The sequence below is a fragment of the Pinus tabuliformis genome, chromosome 1_1 (genome assembly GCF_031772625.1).
Source record: "Pinus tabuliformis cultivar Carrire ecotype Pingquan chromosome 1_1, CPIR1, whole genome shotgun sequence".
In the NCBI taxonomy this organism is placed as follows: Eukaryota; Viridiplantae; Streptophyta; class Pinopsida; order Pinales; family Pinaceae; genus Pinus; species Pinus tabuliformis.
This window is the reverse complement of record NC_142297.1, coordinates 236,499,364-236,506,006: the sequence shown is the minus strand read 5'-3', so window position 1 is coordinate 236,506,006 and position 6,643 is coordinate 236,499,364.

Here is a 6,643-nt window from a genome sequence, read left to right as displayed (position 1 = left end):
TTGCATCGTTACAAGAGTAAATAAAGCAGTGGCTAAAATGTGCCTTGGAGAACATAACAAATTCAAGATAATTAGTTAATAACTATGGTAGTTAAGTCTTCAACTAGCATCCATTATCTAAGAGAGGCAACCTTCAACAAAGGGAGGGTGTTTTTTTAACGTCGTAAATAAAGTGTCTATTTTGGTCTTTCATTCCCTTCATTATTTCCTATCAGGTAGTAATCATCTACCCATCTCGTTTTAAAGTAATGTGTAATGTTAAAGTTGATTTCTAATCATGGTTCCTTTTCTCTTCTAGGTCTCTTTTTACAATTATATGGTCTACGAGAGCCCCATCCCATTCCATAAATGGATAAATGAATTTCAATTTTTTGTTATATGAACTTTTTATTTGAACATTTGTATATTTTTTAAAGGATCCACTGAAAATTGACAACATAGTTAGTGTGATCTTTTGACTTTGAGTTTTAAGCTTAAGTTGCAAGTGTGTAACTCTTTTCATCTCTATGAGTTCACATTCAATTATCCCTCAAAGTATTCTACAAATGTGCTCCATCTTTATTTTATCTATTCAGATGTGTAATGTTTTACTTTATGTTAAGTCAAAAAAAATGTCCCATAAATATGAAACTTTTATTTATTCTTATGTGAATGTTGTATTATATCAATGTTAATGCTCATTCCATATAAAGCCTTATCTTGTCTCAAGCATTTTATATTTGCATTTTTGTCTTTATTTCTTTTTTTTAAAGAGAACTATCACCTCTATAAAAATGAGAGGGGGTGGAGGGCTTCAGCCAATTCCAATGATCAACAATACTCAAAAAGTGAACTATTGCCACATGTGCCCAAATGCCTCCAAATGAAGAACCCTACCATCAAACAATCCTTAACAAGCATGATCATCTTCCAATCAAGTGAAAGAAACATGTGATAGACAAGAAGATGCTCAGATCATGTTCCTTAAGTCCACATCTCCCTGATATGAAGCTAATGAGAAAAAAGCCTCTAAAATGCAAAAATGAACCTACCATTTTAAGTGGCAAACCCTGGTTGCCCCAATGAATTCCATTTGTGTTATCCTTTCCCTTTCCACCTCATATCAATGAGAGGAAAATCAAATAAATGTAAAATCCATATTCTTACATAACGATTTGTAAGAATAAATTTATATCGAGACACCTAGATTTGTTGAGAGCAACTAGAACGTTTTTTGTCACCTTACTAAATCCCTTTACAGCCTCAAACAAGGTCCTTGAGCTTGTTATGATAAAATACATTGATTCCTCCTTGACTTTGTATTTTTCTAGATGCCACTTTAACCCTAATGTATATACCAAGCAAGTAAGTGACCATCTTTGCATACTTGTACTTTATATTCATGACCTTATATGTTAGGCAGACTCATCCCTCTTGTGGACAAGACAGATCTCCCTAGACTTCAGAGAAATCTAGTAAGTAATACATTTCATTAGCTTATTATTGATTGAAACAAACAATATGAGAGAGATCACTTATTGTTTAATCGAGATCTTTGTCAAAGTCCCTTTCATTGCCTTTGATAGTTAGCGTCTCCTTGATGCTTTACAGACCATTCCAGCGCTTTCCACAACTTCTTTGTGATGTCTTGAAGGAGATATGCATAGACAAAAACACACATAGGATCAAAGCATATAGTAGATAGAATGAAAGATAAATGAACTAATTAACTCAACATATATCATAAATTGAATCAATAAGAAATCATAACCTATGTGAGTGATCAAGGAATCCCACAAATGATATCAGAGAAGACATAATTAGGAAAGAACAATTGCTTTTATATTAATAAAATGGAGAACAAACTTACAACCTCAAAGCCTTGATGTTACAAGCCTCTTCTCACAATCTCCAACCCTCTCCTTGGATGAATAGCCTCCTAGCCTTATTTCTGTAGCACAAGCCTACCTGCAATAGCCCTCTCCAATCCTCAGGCATGTGTTAGCTTTATAGGCCAAGAGGGGGAATTTTGGGATCCATTTCCCAAGGGATGAGATCCACAAATGGTGGGATAGGGGTTCCACAAAGATAGGGAGGTAGCTCCATGATGGGAGGGATCAGGGTTGAATAGGTATCCATTTGAAGCTTGTTAGTTGGGAAAGATTCAATTAACAATGCTTCTAGACTTTACTTTTTATTTTTACTTCTGTTAATTCATGTGCGCAAGCCATAGTGTCAGACAGAGTGCACTTCTGCACAATTTCTAATGGACTCTTTTGCGTATGCACAGAAATTGACTAGGGAACTCCATAGGAAGCCAAAACTACGTTTTTGAGCCTTAAGATCTGTTGAGAATTCAATAGGGCAATGAATATGTTAACTATATTTAACTTGATAATTGTTTGTGTTTCCTTTTTCCTGATTAGCTTTGTTCCTTATTATTATAATGTGAGATACATCAAATAGCTACCAAAAAAAGAAGAACAGTGACGCAGTATATAAGTTGCAAGTGAGGGTCAAAACCCCTCCTCTTGATGGGAAAACCCTTAAATATCTTCTCTTCTTATAGGTCCTTCAAATGACGAATATCATGACCTTGTGACTTAAACAAATACCCTCCAAGATCAAGATCAACCACTAAGGTGGCCTCTTGCTATAAGAACTTTGACCTCCTACTATAGATCTAAAAAAATTTATGCCCAACAACTGCTACAACTATTGTTTCCACACTAGAAGACTTCAATGTTCTTCTTTAGAGCCTCTTCTTTCCTTCGATTTCATTTCCTTGAGACTCAGGGCTAGAGAAATACCCTAAGTGACCTTCGCTTGACTTATTTTCTCTCTTCCTTCCAAGATTGAACCAAGTATAACCCTTGCACATAAACCCTAAATTCGACTTGCACGTGGGAGAGAGAACTAGCCCAAACACTTCGACTTCCTTCGACCTCTTCTTTGTCCTTTTCTTTGACCTCTTCTTCATCCTCTTTTTTGCATAGAATGAGAGATGAGTGAGTGATCCTTTGGAGGACGAGTTCCTCTCTTTATATAGGCCTCTTCAAGGGGTAGGTGTGGCTCGTCACTTAGACTGACTTGATCTTACAGGGCATTTCGACATTTTAAGGACAATTTTTTTTTTCCTTTACAAGATACAATGTGCCCATTGGGGTCTTCAATATATGACAATAACTCTTAGAACTAGAACAAACCCTAGAAGAACTTAATGGGTGCTTGACCGATAAAATAAAAGAACTTGAACATGAAACCCATGCTCCAATAATAATAATTTCTTTTTATTTTATAATTTACAGGAATACATTTCATACTTATGAGGATCGAACCTAGTTACACATTTTTCAACACTCCTTAACTAGGGAGGTATTCATAATAGATACATCGTCATTCTCAATATGAAGAGATCTCATAAAAAGAGTTGGACTGGTAACCCATTTTTCTAGCATCATATTAACCAGCATTGTCACATAGCAAGGCCTTGACTAATAGTTATATCTCTCCACAAGATCAGAGCACAATGTTGGTGAGACCAATGATTTATAGACACCACATCATTGTCTCTCAAGACATATACTCCACCCGAGTGTTCACCAAGTATGACCTTCTTTGGACTATTCTTATCTTGGATAGCCCTCAAAGAATATCGATCCAAACTACTCTTGCCTTGAATGCCCTACCACATTCTCAAAGAGTATTGAATGTCAGATGGTTACCCAGTCCTCCATTCTTTCTTCCTAAGTGAATACAAGAATGTAGTGTTTATCTCTCCCTCTCAATTAGGGAGGATAAATCAACTAAACCAATATTGTATCTCAAGTACACAAGCTTCTTGTTTAGAAGTGACTTTGATAATATATTAGCTACCTTCTCATCAATGGAGATATATTGTAGTTGCAACACACCATTTTGTACTAGCTCTCGAATATAGTGATACTTGTTGTTCATATTCTTTGTCTTTACATGAAACACTAGATCTTCAGACAAACGTATACAATTGGTGATATCACAAAGTATCATTGTAGGGTTAATTGGTCCTTCAAAAAGGCTGGATCGAAACTTCCTCAACCATACTACTTCTCTGCTTACTTCACAAGCTACAACATATTCAACCTCAGCACTACTCAAAGCAATTGTGTCTTTCTTTTTGTTCATCCTTGAGACCATGGAGGACCCCAAAATGAGACATCCTCATGTAGTTCTCCTTCCATCTTGTTCACTGCCTCCCTAGTCAGAATCTGTACATCCAATTAGTTGGACACCATTCCTTCTATCATACGTCAGGAAGTAGTGGATGGTTCCTCGCATATATCTCAGAATATGTTTTTTTTATCCAATGATCATGCTACAACTCCACTTGGAATTGACTAAGAACATTTACTGCAAAGCATATGTCTGGTCGAGTATTCACCAAGTACATTAGTGAGCCAATTAGTTGTCTATACTTGGAAGGATCCACACGGCTTGATTCATAACTCCTTAGTCTCTTCAATTTTGTGATCATCGGAGTGGTCATAGGTTTGCAATCCATTGTGTCAAACCTTTTTAGCATCTTGATCACGTACTTTCCTTGACCCAAATAAACTTTGTTAGGTCCTTGCCAGACTTCTAGTCCCAAATAGTAATGCGTCAACCCAAGATCCTTCATGTCAAATTTTGCTGTAGTTGCTTCTTACATTCGTCAATTCGACCTTCTACACCTCTCAAGAGAAGATCATCTACATGCAGAAGAATGACTACAAGTTCTCTATCTACAACCTTGATATAAAGGTTCAGATTAGCAGAAATTTTTGTGAAGCCTATTCTTTGTAGGTATGCATCCATTCTAGCATGCCATGCCCTTGTTGCTTACTTGAGGCCATATAATGCTTTCTTCAATCTGAAAACATATTCCTTCCTATATTTAACTTTGAATCCCAAGGGTTTCTCTATATAGACTTCTTCATCTATTGTGCCATTCAAAAAAGTAGTTTTGACATCCATTTGGTGGATGTTCCATCCCATCGATGTTTCCAGAGAGACTAATGAACGAATCAGTGTATATCTTGTTGTTAGAGCAAATGTCTCTTTGTAGTTGATGTCTTCTAGTTAAGAGAAGCCCCTAGCCACAAATCTTTCCTTATACTCATCTATACTTCCATCTTCCACATGTTTGATCTTGTAGATCCATTTGGAAGTTACCACAAATTTGTCTTTGGGCCTAGGTACGATCTCCTAGACTCCATTCTTCATTATAGATTGATACTCTTTATTCATGGCATCTTTCCATTCTTGATGATTTACAGCCTCTTCAAAAGTGGATGGTTTTGCTTCTATTAGTTTTTTCATGTATGCAACATACCCAAAATATCTCTTGGGTTTCTTGCTTTCTCTAAATGATCATTTCACCACCCCATGACCTTCTCCATCAAGTAGTGTAGATTTAAACCAATCAGGTTTTTTCCTTGTTTCAAGGATGACTATAGGTTGAACAAGCTCACTAGGACCTTCTTCTTCATGGTGTGATTATTCTTCTCCCTTGTCAACTTCTTCCCCAAATACCAGAAGTTCTTGATCATTGGAGTCTATAGAAAGTTCCTTTGATTTCTTGAATGGTATGCTTTCATCAAATATGACATCACGACTGAATTCTATGTGATGTCCTTCTTTTATGTGTGAAAATTCTATCACCGCACCAACTTATTTACTTTTCCTACTTATTTCATCATAAATTATTCATGAAATTACTTCAACAAACATTAAAATAAATATTGCTACAGATATCACACCGTAATACAGAAACAAACATTTGCACACATTGACACAGTTATTTTGGACTAATGTCCCCGGAAAAACCCAATGTGGGAAAACCGGTGCAACAAGGGAGGATTTTTATTATTCAACAATTTTCTAGTACAACAGGGTAACAAATTGGCTTACTCACAGATAGACAAATTTCCAGCAGTTCATCTGAATCCAGCGTAGGCCCTACTGACCTCTGCGTCAGCCTAAAACCCTCTGTGTCAGCCTACTGAGGCTCTGCACAACCTCTCTAGCCTTTTGCGTCACTCCTGCAGCCTCTGCATGGATGACACATGCCCTCCTGGACCTACGTAGTCTCTGTTGCCTCTGCGTGGCTTTCTCTGGCTCTGTGTCTGCCTTTTTTGCCTCTATGCTGAACTCTCGTCTCTTTGTTCCGTACTTGTTGCCTCCTAACTTATCTCCAAACCATTGGCTCTATTTCTTAGCAAACCTCGCTCCATAAATTGAACTGATTGGTCTTCCTCAATCTGTTCTCCAAGTGACCCTCAAGCCTCCTCTTATACATTCCTCGTTAACAAATCAACGGCTAAGATTAGTTCTGGCTTGATCCATGTCTTTTGGACCATTCTAACATAGTTTCATATTAATACACATTAATATTTTATTTTTCCTAAGTTTAGACTTAGGGTCTCCATTAAAAATATTAATTATTTTAATATCTACTGAACCGTTTAGAATATGCCCAAATCCTTTCTATGTATTGGAGATCTCATGTTCCCCAACCTCTCCATCATATTTCGTGGCTAGAGCACATCTGATGCTAAATGTTATGCTTTCATCAAATATGACATCACGACTGAATTCTATGTGATGTCCTTATTTCATGTAGATCCTATAGGCTTTCGATGAGTTG